Source organism: Coregonus lavaretus (assembly GCF_964263955.1).
Source record: "Coregonus lavaretus genome assembly, contig: HAP1_SCAFFOLD_636, whole genome shotgun sequence".
Lineage (NCBI taxonomy): Eukaryota > Metazoa > Chordata > Actinopteri > Salmoniformes > Salmonidae > Coregonus > Coregonus lavaretus.
The window spans coordinates 216,981-235,352 of NW_028157022.1; the positions used below are offsets into that span (position 1 = coordinate 216,981).

General features: G+C 45.8%; 1 pseudogene across 1 annotated transcript; it reads left to right on the forward strand.

Moving 5' to 3' along the window:
• Positions 1-710: 710 nt before the first annotated feature.
• LOC311125880 (serine/threonine-protein phosphatase 6 regulatory ankyrin repeat subunit A-like) lies at positions 711-10,416 on the forward strand (annotated as a pseudogene). Its single transcript has 21 exons — positions 711-798; positions 1,066-1,208; positions 1,450-1,662; positions 2,050-2,128; positions 2,346-2,460; positions 2,605-2,751; positions 3,686-3,754; positions 4,097-4,237; positions 4,559-4,670; positions 4,887-4,913; positions 5,090-5,164; positions 6,567-6,768; positions 7,363-7,450; positions 7,673-7,790; positions 8,014-8,233; positions 8,655-8,826; positions 9,037-9,182; positions 9,309-9,391; positions 9,486-9,568; positions 9,697-9,788; positions 9,994-10,416. The product of its transcript is annotated as a serine/threonine-protein phosphatase 6 regulatory ankyrin repeat subunit A-like (transcript).
• The last annotated feature ends 7,956 nt before the right edge of the window (positions 10,417-18,372 follow it).

The following is an 18,372-nucleotide window of genomic DNA, read 5'->3' on the forward strand; positions in this document are numbered from 1 at the left end:
CAGATTATTTGTCCACTATTTAAAACCCTTTCTGAAGCATTTGATATAAAGTTGCAGCCTAGTGCAGAAATTGCTATTTTTGGAGTACCAAACAACAATCCTTCTCTGACCAATAGACAGCTAGATGCCATTGCCTTTGCCTCCCTGTTAGCCCGCAGAAGGATTTTATTGGATTGGAAATCTATCAATCCTCCCTTAGCCTCTCTTTGGCTCGAAGATCTGAAGCTGTTCCTAAAATGAGAAAAAATGAAGTTACCATTCGAGGGTCAACCAACTCATTTTATTCCTCCTGGGACCCGATGATATCCTGTTTTGAACAGCTCCAAACACTTCCTCCAAATTTGTACTCTTGGCCCCACCTTGAGATTACTGCTATATAGGCCTATAAAATCACTTAATCACCTGAAATTGTTAGGCTATTACATTTTTGCTTGAAGTAACGTTGTTGTATACTTTTGTTTTGTTTTCTGACATGTAACTCAATTACTTTCCCTTTCTTTTTAAATGTGTTTGGAGGCATTCTGGGGGGAGGGGGAGGTCAAAGGGGGACTAAAAGGGGAGAAATGTACAATGTCTTTACATGTTATCTTTCATTCATTGTGAATACAAAATATATTTTTTAAAGGGGAGGCTTTGAAGCCAGATTTAGCGGATTTTGCTGTTTAGTTTTCCTCAACCTGTGTTTTGTTTCGCTCTCCTCTCCCTGTTAGATGGTGAGGCTGCTTCTCTCCAGAGGAGCCAACATTAATGCCTTTGACAAGAAGGATCGGCGAGCAATCCACTGGGCTGCTTACATGGGTGATGAGTTTACCACATCATTTACATTCTGACTAATGTCTTTTATACCAATGAATGAATGAATGAATGAATGGACTGTGTGTTAGTCTCACAGCTCAGCTGTATGAGCCACGTCTAGTGTGTTATTATGTCAGAATCATGTACTAAGTAGGTTGATTAGATGTTTTCAGTTGTACTAACATGATGTAGGTGTTGCTTATGGTGCTGTGTACCACTGTAAACTAATCTCTCTCTCGCTCTCGCTCTCGCTCTCTCTACCTACCATAGGGCACATTGAGGTGGTGAAACTGCTGGCCTCTCATGGATCAGAGGTGTCCTGTAAAGACAAGAAGGCCTACACCCCTCTCCACTCTGCAGCCTCCAGTGGAATGATCAGTGTGGTCAAGTACCTCCTGGACCTTGGAGTGGATGTGAGTCAACACGCATTCAAATGTGTAGTCACTGTTCAATTACAACTCAATGAAAATACAGAGCTCTAGTGGGTTGGCGAATGATTTCCTTTCAAGTAATGAAGAGATGGAGGTTGGAGCCAGTGTTTTGGGCCAGGGGGTTTTCAGAACCAAGTGACCTGATCAGGAATGTATTGTTTTGTTCCCCCCCCCCCCCCCCCCCTCTCTCTCTCCACTCTTTTCCCTCCCTTGCTCCCTCCAGATAAATGAGCCCAATGGTTACGGTAACACCCCCCTCCACGTGGCATGCTACAACGGGCAGGACGTGGTGGTGAATGAGCTGATCGAGTGTGGCGCCAACGTGAACCAGGTGTACGAGAAGGGTTTCGCCCCACTCCACTTCACGGCCGCCTCGCGCCATGGGGCGCTCTGCTTGGAGCTGCTGGTGGGCAACGGGGCCCTCGTCAACATCAAGGTGAGGAGACCGGATGACCAACACTGTGTCTGAACTAAATAACACCCTATTCCCTATGTAGTGCACTACTTTTGACCAGGGGCCCATAGAGCAAGGAGCCGTGGTGACACTGCCTGTGTCCCAAATGGCACCCTGTTCCCTTTATAAGTACACTACTTTGGTTCAAAAAGTAGTTCACTATGAAGAGAATAGGGTGCCATTTGGGACGCACACACTGACGCAGCACATGGCTTAGTATTTGGCCCTGGTCTACATTCAAATACCAATGGAATAGGCCTAACAATGCAAACTAAATGCAATCAAGCGCTCCTCCAATACGTGTTTGATTTTGCCTGTGGTCAGCAGCACAGACTGCCGTGTGAACCATCTTTGTCTTTCTATCTGCAGAGTAAAGATGGAAAGACCCCCCTCCACATGACGGCCATCCACGGACGCTTCTCCAGATCTCAAGCCATCATCCAGAATGGTGAGTCGCTGTGAATGCTCTCAACTGAATATATATGAACCAGTAGGCTCTTCAGCATTGTCTTTAGTCTTCAAACCATGATTCACTGGCACAGAGCAATGTTACTTGCAATGTGGTTGAACATAATGCTTCATGATGCCTCTTGGGTCAAGTGGTTGACGTGTGTGTGTGTGTGTGTGTCTGTGTGTGTGTGTCTGTGTGTGTGTGTGTTCTGTAGGTGCTGAGATCGACTGTGAAGAAAAGAATGGAAACACACCCCTGCACATCTCTGCTCGCTACGGCCACGAGTTACTCATCAATACACTCATCACGAACGGAGCTGACACAGCCAAGTGAGAACACACACACACACAGTTTCCAGCAATAATGCAACATGCATCTGCAATTCTGTCATTGACCGAATTGCCGCTTGGAGACTATGCTCAACACATTGTGGTGTGTGGGGGGTTGATCTAAAATGTAAAAATGTGTTGCAGGCGAGGCGTCCATGGGATGTTCCCCCTCCACCTGGCTGCTCTCAGTGGGTTCTCTGACTGCTGTCGGAAGCTCCTCTCATCAGGCTTTGATATAGACACCCCTGACGACTTTGGAAGGACCTGTTTACATGCTGCAGCAGCTGGAGGGTGAGTGGACTGGTCCAGGCTTTACACCAAGGAATATTTAGTTCATGAACTGGAAAGCCACCAGAAAGAACAAACACATATTCACACTCTTACATTTCACATGGTTTAGCAGTATTGTTTAGAGTTATTTAAAAAATCGTATAGATCATTAGTGCGGTATCATTTCTGTATAATGTGGTTCTTTGCCATGGTGGTATTGACTTGCGCTCTGGTCTAAATTGTCTTTATATCTTCTTGAAAGAGAAGAGAAACCTGCAAACTGCTCTTGCTAGTATCACTTTTTATTATTGCTTTTAGTAGCATTATAAAAACAGTGATACTAGCAAGAGCAGTGTACGGGTTTCTCTTTTCTTTCAGGTTCTCATTGTTACCATCCACCTAATAGCTCAGATGAACGAGAGCCTTTCTGAACTTGATATCTTTTTACCATCCACCTGATAGCTCAGATGTACGAGAGCCTTTCTGAACTTGATATCTTGTTACCATCCACCTGATAGCTCAGATGTACGAGAGCCTTTCTGAACTTGATATCTTGTTACCGTCCACCTGATAGCTCAGATGAACGAGAGCCTTTCTGAACTTGATATCTTGTTACCATCCACCTGATAGCTCAGATGAACGAGAGCCTTTCTGAACTTGATATCTTGTTACCATCCACCTGATAGCTCAGATGTACGAGAGCCTTTCTGAACTTGATATCTTGTTACCATCCACCTGATAGCTCAGATGTACGAGAGCCTTTCTGAACTTGATATCTTGTTACCATCCACCTGATAGCTCAGATGTACGATAGCCTTTCTGAACTTGATATCTTGTTACCATCCACCTGATAGCTCAGATGTACGAGAGCCTTTCTGAACTTGATATCTTGTTACCGTCCACCTGATAGCTCTGATGTACGAGAGCCTTTCTGAACTTGATATCTTGTTACCAGGAACCTGGACTGTCTGAATCTGCTGCTCAACACAGGGGCAGACTTCAACAGAAAGGACAGCTTCGGAAGGTCTGTCTGTGGCATCAAATAACTTTCATATGTGATCTTTATGATAATTTGGAATATAGTATAGGGGCATATAGGAATTATTATGGGAAAGATTGGGCGGCAGGTAGCCTAGCGGTTAAGAGCGTTGGGTCAGTAACCAAAAGGTTGCTGGTTCGAATCCCCTAGCCGACTAGGTGAAAAATCTATGTGCCCTGCAGCAAGGCACTTAACCCTAATTGCTCCTGTAAGTCGCACTGGATAAGAGTGTCTGCTAAATGACATAAATGTAAAATGTAAATGTTATACAGCTCCAATAAGCTGTTTCTGTTGTTGATGTTGAATGGTTTCTGTGCGTTCTTCTAGGAGTCCTCTGCATTATGCGGCAGCCAATTGTAACTACCAGTGTCTGTTTGCCTTGGTGGGGTCTGGGGCCAGTGTGAACGATCTGGATAAAAGGGGTTGCACCCCGCTCCACTACGCTGCTGCCTCCGACACAGACGGAAAGTACGTCTCACACCTCTCTTACTGTTGTGTGTGTTGTGGTGCCATGACCTTTCACATTTCACTGTAGTCTGGAGAGTATGTTGTGGTGCCATGACCTTTCACATTTCACTGTAGTCTGGAGAGTATGTTGTGGTGCCATGACCTTTCACATTTCATTGTAGTCTAGAGTATGTTGTTGGCCGTGTTTGAATGCATACTAGTGTTAAAATCTGCAGTGTGAAAGCTTGGCCACGTCTCCTTTGGGAAAGTGTCTCTGCTTGCTTATCTGTCTGTCTTGATGTTGGTATAATGATTAGTGAACTCTTGACCTCTGACCTCTAGGTGTCTGGAATATTTGCTGCGAAACGACGCTAACCCAGGGATCAGGGACAATCAGGGCTACAACGCAGTCCATTACGCGTCTGCGTACAGACACCGCCTCTGTCTGGAGCTGGTGAGTCAGAACCACAGGGTACTAGACGCCCTGCATTCACAGACCATTTTGTCTGCGTCCCAAATGAATGTAGGGCCCATAGGGCTCTGGTCAAAAGTAATGCACTATATAGGGAATAGGGTGCCATTTGGGACAGACGTTGATATTCAGTAGGTTTTAAGGTGTGGTTGCATGTTTGTCGTGGCCGCATCGTCACTCTTGATGTTCTTTTTCCAGATTGCAAGTGAAACACCTTTAGATGTGGTAAGTACCAGTTGGTTACTTTTCCTCACACTAGCTTGTTTAAGATACGAATGCAACACCCCAGTATGTCTGCAGGGGCTGGTCACTGAGATTTACAACATGAAACATGCTACTAGACTAACCTTCAAAGTAAATATGTTACAAGTCTAAACTGGCCCGTCCTTGTCTTTCCCCAGCTAATGGAAACCTCAGGGACAGACATCCTGAACGACTCTGATGTCAGAGCTCCCATCAGCCCCCTACACTTAGCTGTGAGTAAAGCCTACCTGCTCCTGTAGGGGTCTCGCCACATGACAAATGGCACCCTATTCCCTATTTAGTGCACTACTTTTGACCAGAGCCTTATGGGCCCAGATCAAAAGTACTGCACTACATGGGAAATAGGGTGCTATCTGGGATGCAGGCATGGTGTTGTTTTTCCACGAAAAGTTGATTGTCCAGACACTCACACACCATGTTCCTATCTGTTCCTGATTAGTGTAAAATACATGCATGTTTTGACACAGTGATGATGAGGATGATTTCCTTATTTTGCCATTTGAGTTAATCAACCTCCAACAGAGGAGAAGTAGAGTGTTTCTAAATCTCACGCTTGACAGGGACCTTCGATGTTGATGCTGGGCGGGAGAAAAAATGGGCACCCGATTTGAGAGACACTGGTCTACTTTAGGGGTCTAGGACTGTTTCTGTTCAGGCATACCACTGGTCTACTATAGGACATTGATTATATTAAGAGTGTATTTCTGTTCAGGCGTACCACTGGTCTACTATAGGACATTGATTATATTAAGAGTGTATTTCTGTTCAGGCGTACCACTGGTCTACTATAGGACATTGATTATATTAAGAGTGTATTTCTGTTCAGGCGTACCACTGGTCTACTATAGGACATTGATTATATTAGGAGTGTATTTCTGTTCAGGCGTACCACTGGTCTACTATAGGACATTGATTATATTAGGAGTGTATTTCTGTTCAGGCGTACCACTGGTCTACTATAGGACATTTATTATATTAGGAGTGTATATCTGTTCAGGCATACCACTGGTCTACTATAGGACATTGATTATATTAAGAGTGTATTTCTGTTCAGGCGTACCACTGGTCTACTATAGGACATTGATTATATTAAGAGTGTATTTCTGTTCAGGCGTACCACTGGTCTACTATAGGACATTGATTATATTAGGAGTGTATTTCTGTTCAGGCGTACCACTGGTCTACTATAGGACATTGATTATATTAGGAGTGTATTTCTGTTCAGGCGTACCACTGGTCTACTATAGGACATTTATTATATTAGGAGTGTATATCTGTTCAGGCATACCACTGGTCTACTATAGGACATTGATTATATTAAGAGTGTATTTCTGTTCAGGCGTACCACTGGTCTACTATAGGACATTGATTATATTAAGAGTGTATTTCTGTTCAGGCGTACCACTGGTCTACTATAGGACATTGATTATATTAGGAGTGTATTTCTGTTCAGGCGTACCACTGGTCTACTATAGGACATTGATTATATTAGGAGTGTATTTCTGTTCAGGCGTACCACTGGTCTACTATAGGACATTTATTATATTAGGAGTGTATATCTGTTCAGGCATACCACTGGAATTTGCTTCAGACTGTGTGTTTGTTTCCATTCAGGCGTACCACGGCCACCACCATGCTATGGAGGTCCTGGTTCAGTCTCTGCTGGATCTAGACGTGAGGAACAGCCAGGGGCGCACCCCTCTGGACCTGGCTGCCTTTAAAGGCCATGTGGAGTGTGTTCACGTCCTCATCAACCAGGGAGCCTCCATCCTGGTTAAAGACTTCACCCTGAAGAGGACCCCCATCCACGCTGCAGGTACGCATAGGATATCACGTAAGACCTAGAGATTCTGTAATTCAAAAGTTTTCCTTACCAAGATGGACATTTGTTTGGTCATGTTGCTAGGACGCCAATGTCCACTCTAGGGATATTATATAGCATAGTGTGAAAATGCCCACTACACACTGATCTAAGGTCATTTTTTGTCATTATTGCTGAGGATCTGGGGAGGGTAAGCTGATCCTAGATCAGTGCACAGGGGGACTTCTATCCAGAGCCAGGTACACAGCTAGCAGGTGACAGGCTTCGAGGGCCTCAGCCCCAAAATGTTTTATTATCTGCTGTGTTAACATCATGAGGATGTCATTTACCAATACCACTGTTCTAGAAATCTGTCTGTTCATGTGAAGGTAATAGTCGTCCAGCAATCAGCTCATATCCTCTCTGTTTAGCCTCCTCTAGCTACCAACGGTCAATCATCTCACATTCTTATATCCTCTCTGTTTAGCCTCCTCTAGCTACCAACGGTCAATCATCTCACATTCTTATATCCTCTCTGTTTAGCCTCCTCTAGCTACCAACGGTCAATCATCTCACATTCTTATATCCTCTGTATTTATCCTCCTCTAGCTACCAACGGTCATTCGGAGTGTTTGCGTTTGCTGATTGGAAATGCTGACCTCCAGAGTCCAGTGGACGTTCAAGACGGGAATGGACAGTAAGTCAATTGGGTTTTGGATACAATTCCTGAAATAAAGAGATTTTGACACTAGGTCTACGTCCCAAATGGCACCCTATGCCCTACTTGGTGCACTACTTTAAACCAGAACCCTATGGGCTCAGGTCAAAAGTAGTGTACCATATAGGGAATAGGTTGCCATTTGGGACTCAGCCTGGTTATTACCAGTTTGTAATATGACCTTGTTGTCTTGTGTATCAGAACCCCTCTGATGCTGTCGGTGCTGAGCGGACACACAGACTGTGTGTACTCACTGCTCAACAAGGGAGCCAGCGTAGAAGCCAAAGACAAGTGGGGCAGAACAGCGCTACACAGAGGGGTGAGGAGGAGAGCTGGCTGTATACGCTCACACACAGAAAGAGACGGGGAGGCTCAAATATACATATTATCTTCAGAAAAGTAGTTGTCCATGGGTAGTGGTGTATTCATCCCTGTAGGGGGACCTGCCTCCAGACATCATTTGTAATAATTGATGATTCATTATTATATCATTGATTATTAGTTATTCAAATCCATTCTTGTCTCCCTGCCCTTCCTCCCAGGCGGTGACGGGTCATGAGGAGTGTGTGGAGGCCCTGCTGCAGCACAACGCCAGCTTCCTGGTTCGGGACTGTAAGGGGCGGACCCCTGTCCACCTGGCGGCGGCATCCGGACACATCGGGGTGCTGGGGGGACTCCTACACGCCGCCCAGTCAGTGGAGACCCTCCCCGTCATCACAGACAACCAGGGCTACACGCCACTACACTGGGCCTGCTACAACGGTACGTACTGGACTAACGGAACACTAGATCTTTTCTGATTTTCTCTCTTCAGCACCGTAAACATGTCCCTGAATTAGGCAGGCCATACAACGGTACGTACTGACTAACTGGACTGTAGCTCTGTTCTCTCCTCCATGAAGTGTACACTCATTCACTCCCTCTTGTGGCTTGAAAAGCATTCGATTGGTGTGGACGGAGCCATGTGGGGGAATGAACAAGACTACAACAGAATTAGGGGTTATGACTCTCAGTGGAGGACCTTACACTGAAACAGGACTTTGTCAGGGATTGACATAGCATATGTTGTAGCTAAAACATCTTTTGTGACTTCACCATTGTCAGATGTGTAGCTTTCTCTGAGAGTATTGTTGTGGTCTGCAGCGACGTCATCTTTTTCCTGTATGAATCAATCTTCCACAAGGCCATGACACGTGTGTAGAGGTGCTGCTGGAACAGGAGGTTTTCCACAAGACCGAGGGCAACTCGTTCAGCCCCCTCCACTGAGCTGTGATCAATGACAACGAGGGGGCTGCAGAGATGCTGATTGACACTCTGGGGCCGGCCATTGTCAACGCCACTGACACCAAGAACCGGTAACTACAGCACATGACAAAGTCCTTTTCTTTTGGAGAATGTTGTTTTGGGAATAAAATGACCTCTGGGGTTGGATGAGGGATTGTAGATTACTTTTAATACATCTATTAGTGATTTTATATTTCTATGGTATAAACAGGGTTAATTGAACAAACTTGTTTATAACAGTCCTACATGATATCGGTGAAATAAGTTTCCTCTCTCTCCAGGACCCCCCTGCATGCGGCGGCTTTCACGGACCACGTGGAGTGTCTTCAGCTGCTGCTAGGCCACAACGCCCAGGTCAACTCCCCCGATGCCTCCGGGAAGACCTCCCTCATGATGGCTGCTGAGAACGGACAAACCAACGCTGTCGGTACGCAGCCCCCTCTCCTCCGCTTTGCCTCGCCCAGCCGGCTTAAGTTCAACATGTCTGTTTTACATTTTAATAAGTCGCTTCATTTCCTAATTGAGTTTCTTTATGTTTCTCTGTCTGTGTCAGAGCTGTTGGTGAGCAGTGCCAAAGCAGAGCTCACCCTGCAGGATGCAGTCAAGAACACTGCTCTTCATCTGGCCTGCAGTAAGGTGAGCATCCCCACATGAAGATGACGTTCATCTGAACAGTTGGCTCTCTCTGGTTGAAATTTTGGTCTGACATGTTTGACTCTGGTTTTTAAAGGGGCATGAAACCAGTGCTTTGTTGATATTGGAGAAGATTACAGACAGGAACCTCATCAACTCGACTAACGCAGCCTTACAGACGTACGTATGGTTCAGCTGTATTAATTGGGCCAGAAGAATTAGAAGAAGTGCACTATATAGGGAATAGTCTGGCATTTGGGAGGTATCCTCATTTGCTGCTGGCTAATCTGACGGTACTTTCTCCTCAGGCCGTTACACGTTGCAGCCAGAAATGGTCTGACGGTGGTGGTTCAGGAGCTACTAGTGAAGGGTGCTAGCGTGCTAGCAGTCGATGAGAATGGTAAGATCCATAACGCTAACACCGTTTTCTTCTGTACTTCTCTTCTCAATGTGTCCACAAATGTTTCTCTCTAGTCCACTGCTTGGTTATTGTCTTAACTTTGTATCTCCTAGCCTGCTGTTATTTCATGTTTTTCACCAAAAGTGTTATAGTAAACGGTGATGCTCCTGAAGTGACCCTCTGCTGTTCTGTTTGAACCCCTCAGGTTACACGCCTGCCTTGGCCTGCGCCCCCAACAAAGACGTGGCGGACTGCCTGGCGCTGATCCTGGCCACCATGATGCCCGTGTCCCCCTGCAACCCGGCGCCCAGCCTGTCCTTCAGTGCCATTAACCACTACACCACCAGCCCCTCCAAGAGTGTGACCTTCGACAGCCTGCCCGTGCTGCGCAGCGAGCACAGCTCCTACTGCAGCTTCAACAACATCGGCCACCGCGACCACGATGGAGGCTTCTACAAGGATGAGGAACTCAACGACTCAGACTCAGAGACATACTGAGGGGGGTGGTGGTCGCTGCCCAGGAGGGGAGCCAAGGGTAGGCGGATGGACAGTGAAGTGGGGCAGAGGCCACAAACAAATCCACACATACACACCGTGTCTTAAATCACCACAGCCAGCTTTGGGAGGGCACGAGCCGAGACAGTCCGCACAGGAGCCTTAAGAGTCCTGCAGATGGAGAGAGAGAAATGGAGGGAGGGAGGGAGGGAGGGAGAGGGGGAGGCACAACAGGCTGGCTGGCCACACTCATCCTCTCGTACCACCAGGTGTCCTTCCAGCAGATACTGGACTTCAGAGGAACTGCTGCTGCTATACCCCACCTTTACCTTTACCCACAAAGGTCCTAAACGGTAGAAACTGTCCAGCCAACAGACAGACGGACACCTTATGACGGCAATAACCTGTAGTCCAAGGGGATAGTAGCACTTCACTGAGTGAAAAACAGACATGGACCAAAAGATGCGGAAGAAGCCTTTTCAAAACCTGTTTTGACAGTAGAAATGTGATTGAGCGTTTTGGCCTGAGAAAAAACATAAGGAGTGATGTTTCATTTAAGTTTTATGAGAGTGATGGTCATGTTTATCCGCACACTAAGACAGTCAGAACGCACCTAGCCTCTTGTCTGTAATCCATGTGGGAGGAGGGGAAATCATTTATTTTTTATGAACAAACATTTTAATAATATCATTCATGTCTTAAGCTCCTGACCCTCTGTGGGAACCAAAGAATCGTAGTATTTGCTCTCATGAGTAATTTCAAAGAATTTCCATCCCCAATGGCACCCTATTCCCTTTATAGTACACTACTTTTGACCAGGGCCATAGGGTTCTGGTCAAAAGTAGTGTACTCTATAAAGAATAGGGTGCCATTTAGATTTTGCATTTGTATGTGAGCGACAGGACTTTTTACATTTGCGTTATTAAACCTACCTGTCCTTTGCCCTCTAGAAAATATTTTAGAAAGTAAATTATTAATTCATGTATTCTTTCTTGTGATATTTATGTCATCATTTTGTGCCTTCTTTAGTTACTGAGGGGAGGTTAGGAGAGTAGGGGCAGCTGTATGAGCGAAAACAATGATGCACACTAAGTAATACAACGTTTGTGAAAAGCACTGATACTATTCCGAGGCATACGAGGGGGAAAACATGCCTCCCTTGGAGAGGAGAAACACTGTAAACCAATGGTAGGACAGCAGCATTTAGATTTTCTTCTGTTGAAAAAAATATATATATATTATTTGTCTTGGTCTTATAATCAATGTATTTTGACAGGTTTTGCTTGCTTAACTTCTTCAAAAAAATGAAACCACTCAAACCTTTTATGTGATTGCTTGTTCAAACCCCCGTTTTTGTCTCTTTTTTAAAATAATTTTAACTGGAAATATGTACAATACATATGCTATGTTCGTCAAATCAGGATCAGGAGGTTCACAGGTTTTTTCGTGTCCTTTTTTTCTTTAAAAGGATGAAACTAGCATGTACATATGAAATAGTGACTGAATCGAAACTCCCATGAATTCTTTCAGTATCTGAAGATTGCTGTATATTTTATGAGTAATAAAATAAAGAAATGAGTTATGTTATTTAATAATGAACTATGGGTTATCTGTTTTATGTGACAACCGCAGTATCAATTTCTAGGTGACAGTGGTGCTAATCCCAAAAGAAAGGCTACATACAACAAGGAACAAGAAGTCTATTGGCAAAGTGATGAATATTGCATGTACCTTGGCCTAACGGTGTGGGTTATGTATTTTATTTTTCATGGCGTCCTCAACATTACAGTTTTAAGGGCAACAATAGCCTAAATTTGTTTACAACTCGCAGGATTTCCATACATGAGCTTTCAACAACACAGAGTGTTGCATCAGCACGAGATCGAAAGTGCGTCAAATCTGTACAGGTCATTGTTACGTCATCACTGATAAACGTTGAAACTGATGAAAAACCGCTGGAGCAGTTCAGTCTAAACCTCCCTAGTGCTGGAGGATTGCGTTTGTTTTCGCTCTGGATGCGCGTTCATTTTGGCAAGGAAATGTGCTGATTTTGCAAGGAGATGGAGAATAAAGAGTTCAAGGTAGGCATGTTATTTATTTTTAAATCTTCAATTATATTAATTACTGTGGATTAAATATTGTTTAACAAATGAAATAATGTGCTATTCATGCTGTAATATCAAACTAGAAAGTGTCACGATCGTCTACCAATGAGGAAGCGGACCAAAGCGCAGCGTTGCGAGTGAACATAATTTATTAATAAACGTACTCACGAAAACAAAACAAAAGACGATACGTGAAGTTCTCAAGTTACAAATCACTGACATACGGAACATGTAACCAAGAAACAAAAACCCACAAACCCCACAGGAAAACATACAGAATAAATATGGCTCCCAATCAGAGATAACGAGCCGAACAGCTGACACTCGTTACCTCCGATTGGGAGTCATTGAACAAACCTAGAAAAACAACAACCTAGACACCCAACCTAGAACATAAACACATAGACTGCACACACCCTGGATAAACAATAATGAGTCCCAGCACCAGGGTGTGACAGAAAGTCTATGGCCGGGGAGTCATGAGAGTTGGCTAAAGGTACAGTAGGGTCAAATGGGGGTCAAAGGTTATGACAGCACCTTCATAATTTCGTCCAAAATGGCACCCTATTCCCTATGTAGGCTAGTGTACTACTTTTGACCAGGAGCCATAGAAGGGTTGGCTGACGTCACGAAAACGATGCCCGCGCATCGATGGCCCGAAGTCGTGTATCTTGTTATGATTCTGAACCTCAGCTAACAACAAGCTGCCATGTGGGGAATCGTAGCTCTGTGGCATGTTTCAGCTTGTTGTATGGTGTTATTGATACCATGTCTTGTTTTGAGGTGTTTTGACTGATATCATGTCTATGCAATGACTCAAATTCGCTACCTAGCTAACCAACAACAACTGTAACAATGTATTTGAGACGAGTTCATTGTTCAAATGTATTTATGTTTGCATTAAACATTTAGAGACTAAATATAGTTTACATGTTGTCAACAGTCTAAGTCAAACCCTGTCTATTTTGCCCCATAGTTGCATGCCAGTTTTGTTGCTTAACAACCAACCCCTCTATAGAGTCCCACAGTGGAGGTGTGATAATACCCAAAAAACCTAGCGGTCAAACAGGGACATGGTTCCAATCGTTTTTCCACCATTCATTTTTCCCATAGCCGATTTTAGAAACACATAAAATAAGGGCTGTATTTCGTGTAGGCTTACCCTGGCGTGACGTTTTTGTAACCATGTAAATCTCTCTCGGACAAGTTGACTTTTATCAGTATATTTACATTTTACATTTATATCATTTAGCAGACGCTCTTATCCAGTGCGACTTACAATGGTGCATTCAACAATTGGTGTATTCAACTTATGATAGCCAGTGGGACAACCACTTATTTTTCTTCTTTTTTTTTATGGGGGGGGAGGGGGGGGGTAGAAGGATTACTTCATACTATTCCAGGTATTCCTTAAAGAGGTAGGGTTTCAAGTGTCTCCGGAAGGTGGTCAGTGACTCCGCTGTCCTGGCGTCGTGGGGGAGCTTGTTCCACCATTGGGGTGCCAGAGCCTGAAGGTAAGGAGGTGCCGTTCCCCTCACAGCTCCGTAGGCAAGCACCATGGTCTTGTAGTAGATGCGAGCCTCAACTGAGCGGGGTGACATGAGAGAACTTGGGAAGGTCGAACACCAGACGGGCTGCGGCGTTCTGGATAAGTTGTAGGGGTTTAATGGCACAGGCAGGGAGCCCAGCCAACAGCGAGTTGCAGTAATCCAGACGGGAGATGACATGTGCCTGGATTAGGAACTGTGCCGCTTTCTGTGTAAGGTAGAGTCGTACTCTGCAAATGTTGTAGAGCATGAACCTGCAGGATCGGGTCACCGTTTTGATGTTAGCAGAGAATGACAGGGTGTTGTCCAGGGTCACGCCAAGGCTCTTTGCACTCTGGGAGGAGGACACAATGGAGTTGTCAACCGTGATGGCGAGATCATGGAACGGGCAGTCCTTCCCAGGGATGAAGAGCAGCTCCGTCTTGCAGAGGTTCAGCTTGAGGTGGTGATCCGACATCCACACTGATATGTCTGCCAGACATGCAGAGATGCGATTCGCCACCTGGTTATCAGAAGGGGGAAAGGAGAAAATTAATTGTGTGTCGTCTGCGTAGCAATGATAGGAGAGACCATGTGAGGATATGACAGAGCCAAGTGACTTGGTGTATAGAGAGAATAGGAGAGGGCCTAGAACTGAGCCCTGGGGGACACCAGTGGTGAGAGCACATGGTGCGGAGACAGATTCTCGCCACGCTACCTGGTAGGAGCGACCTGTCAGGTAGGACGCAATCCAAGAGTGAGCAGCGCCGGAGATGCCCAACTCGGAGAGGGTGGAGAGGAGGATCTGATGGTTCACAATATCAAAGGCAGCGGATAGGTCTAGAAGGATAAGAGCAGAGGAGAGAGAGTTAGCTTTAGCAGTGCGGAGAGCCTCCATGACACAGAGAAGAGCAGTCTCAGTTGAATGACCAGTCTTGAAACCTGACTGGTTTGGATCAAGAAGGTCATTCTGAGAGTGATAGCAGGAGAGTTGGCTAGAGACGGCACGCTCAAGAGATTTGGAGAGAAAAGAAAGAAGGGATACTTACTTGTCTGTAGTTGTTGACATCGGAGGGATCGAGTGTAGGTTTTTTGAGGAGGGGTGCAACTCTCGCTCTCTTGAAGACGGAAGGGACATGGCCAGCGGTCAAGGATGAGTTGATGTGGGAGGTGAGGTGAGGTGAGGTAAGGGAGAAGGTCTCCGGAAATGGTCTGGAGAAGAGAGGACGGGATAGGGTCAAGCAGGCAGGTTGTTGGGCGGCCGGCCGTCACAAGTCGCAAGATTTCATCTGGAGAGAGAGGGGAGAAAAAAGTCAAAGCATAGGGTAGGGCAGTGTGAGCAGGACCAGCGGTGTCATTTCACTTAATAAATGAGGATCGGATGTCGTCAACCTTCTTTTCAAAATGGTTGACAAAGTCATCCACAGAGAGGGAGGAGGGTGGGGGAGGAGGATTCAGCAGGGAGGAGAAGGTGGCAAAGAGCTTCCTAGGGTTAGAGGCATAGGCTTGAAATTTAGAGTGGTAGAAAGTGGCTTTAGCAGCGGAAACAGAGGAAGAGAATGTAGAGAGGAGGGAGTGAAAAGATGACAGGTCCGCAGGGAGTCTAGTTTTCCTCCATTTCCGCTCGGCTGCCCGGAGCCCTCTTCTGTGAGCTCGCAATGAGTCGTCAAGCCACGGAGCAGGAGGGGAGGACCGAGCCGGCCGGGAGGATAGGGGACATAGAGAGTCAAAAGATGCAGAAAGGGAGGAGAGGAGGGTTGAGGAGGCAGAATCAGGAGATCGGAGGGAGAATGATTTAGCAGAGGGAAGAGATGATAGGATGGAAGAGGAGAGAGTAGCGGGAGAGAGAGAGCGAAGGTTGTGATGGCACATTACCATCTGAGTAGGGGCAGAGTGAGTAGTGTTGGAGGAGAGCGAGAGAGAAAAGGATACAAAGTAGTGGTCGGAGACTTGGAGGGGAGTTGCAGTGAGATTAGTAGAAGAACAGCATCTAGTAAAGATGAGGTCAAGCGTATTGCCTGCCTTGTGAGTAGGGGGGGACGGTGAGAGGGTGAGGTCAAAAGAGGAAAGGAGTGGAAAGAAGGAGGCAGAGAGAAATGAGTCAAAGGCAGAGACGTAGGGAGGTTAAAGTCACCCAGAACTGTGAGGGGTGAGCCATCCTCAGGAAAGGAACTTATCAAGGCGTCAAGCTCATTGATGAACTCTCCAAGGGAACCTGGAGGGCGATAAATGACAAGGATGTTAAGCTTGAATGGGCTAGTGATGTGACAGCATGGAATTCAAATGAGGAGATAGACAGATGGGTCAGGGGAAAAAGAGAGAATGTCCACTTTGGAGAGATGAGGATTCCTGTGCCACCGCCGCGCCGACCAGATGCTCTCGGGGTATGCGAGAACACATGGTTAGACGAGGAAAGAGCAGTAGGAGTAGCAGTGTTTTCTGTGGTAATCCATGTTTCCGTCAGCGCCAAGAAGTCGAGGGACTGGAGGGTAGCATAGGCTGAGATTAACTCTGCCTTGTTGGCTGCAGAACGGCAGTTCCAGAGGCTGCCAGACCACTAGGTTTTATGGGTATTATGACTCATACTGTGGGACTCTATAGGGCTCCAGCCAAAAGAAGTGCACTATATTGGAACTAGGGTGCTATTTCGGACACAAGCATAGATATGATGCATTATTATGTGACCATAGAAATAGAATCACTAGAAAGGATAGAGCCTCTGACTTTGGCAATTTGACTGGTAAACTGAACTGCACACCTGATATGATGTTCTGGTGATTCTATTTCTCTGAATATGATGCATTATGATGTGACAATGAGAGTTGGGTTAATGGTGCTCTCAAGGCAACTGGGAACTCGAAAAAAATAACTAGGTCAAATCATGACGTCCGTGATCTTCAGGTCGGAAAGTCGGAGCTCTAGAAAGATGCCAGAGTTTCCGACTTGGAATTCCTTTTTACATTTTGTGGTGGTAATTTTATCCCCTTTTTCTCCCCAATTTTTCGTGATATCCAAATGGTAGTTACGATCTTGTTACGATCTTGTCTCATCGCTGCAACTCCCCAGCGGGCTCGGGAGAGGTGAAGGTTGAGTCAGGCGTCCTCCAAAACATGACCCGCCAAGCCGCGCTGCTTCCGACTTGGAATTCCGAGTTGGATGACTGTTCAAAACGATTTTTCCCAGTCGGAGCTTGTTTTTTTTCCCTATTTCCCAGTTGTCTTGAACGCACTGAAGTCGGAAGTCAGAGATTTCCCAGTTGTTTTGAACACGGCAAAAGGCGACACAGTAGGTGACATCTAAACATGACTTTGTGCTGTCTTTCAGAGGTCAGAGGTCAATGGAAATGACCTCACCCTCATAGACCTGGATGACCCCATCAATGAAGCTGATGTTATGAAGGAAGTCAGGTAAGTGATTTACACTAATGACACATTTGTGACTGGTTACAGGATCACATAGGCCTACAGATACAGATTCAGTAGTAGGTCAAAGGTCACCGCCTATGGAGAGGTAGGCCCAGAGCCATGTATTTAGAGAGTTGGGACATTGAGATATAAACTCAGCAAAAAAAGAAACGTCCTCTCACTGTCAACTGCGTTTATTTTCAGCAAACTTAACGTGTAAATAACGCATCTCCCGAGTGGCGCAGTGTTCTAAGGCACTGCATCGCAGTGCTAGCTGTGCCACTAGAGATCCTGGTTCGAATCCAGGCTCTGTCGTAGCCGGCCGCGACCGGGAGACCCATGGGGCGGCGCACAATTGGCACAGCGTCGTCCAGGGTAGGGGAGGGAATGGCCGGCAGGGATGTAGCTCAGTTGGTAGAGCATGGCGTTTGCAACGCCAGGGTTGTGGGTTCGATACCCACGGGGGGGCAGTATGAAAAAAATATATATATATATATAAAAAAAGAATAAAAATAAAATAAACAAATAAAAGAATGTATGCACTCACTAACTGTAAGTCGCTCTGGATAAGAGCGTCTGCTAAATGGTAAAAATGTAATGTAAATATTTGTATGAACATAACAAGATTCAACAACTGAGACATAAACTGAGATGTTACCCCCTCGTCCACCAAGGCACCTGCAAGTTCCCAGACATTTCTGGGGGGAATGGCTAAATCCTAGCCCTCACCCTCCGATCCAACAGATCCAGGCTCTTCATGGCAGAACACTGACATTCCTGTCTTGCAGGAAATCACGCACAGAACGAGCAGTATGGCTGGTGGCATTGTCATGCTGGAGGGTCATGTCAGGATGAGCCTGCAGGAAGGGTACCACATGAGGGAGGAGGATGTCTTCCCTGTAACGCACAGCGTTGAAATTTCCTGCAATGACAACAAGCGTAGTCCGATGATGCTGTGACACACCGCCCAAGACCATGACGGACCATCCACCTCCAAATCGATCCCGCTCCAGAGTACAGGCCTTGGTGTATCGCTCATTCCTTCGACGATAAA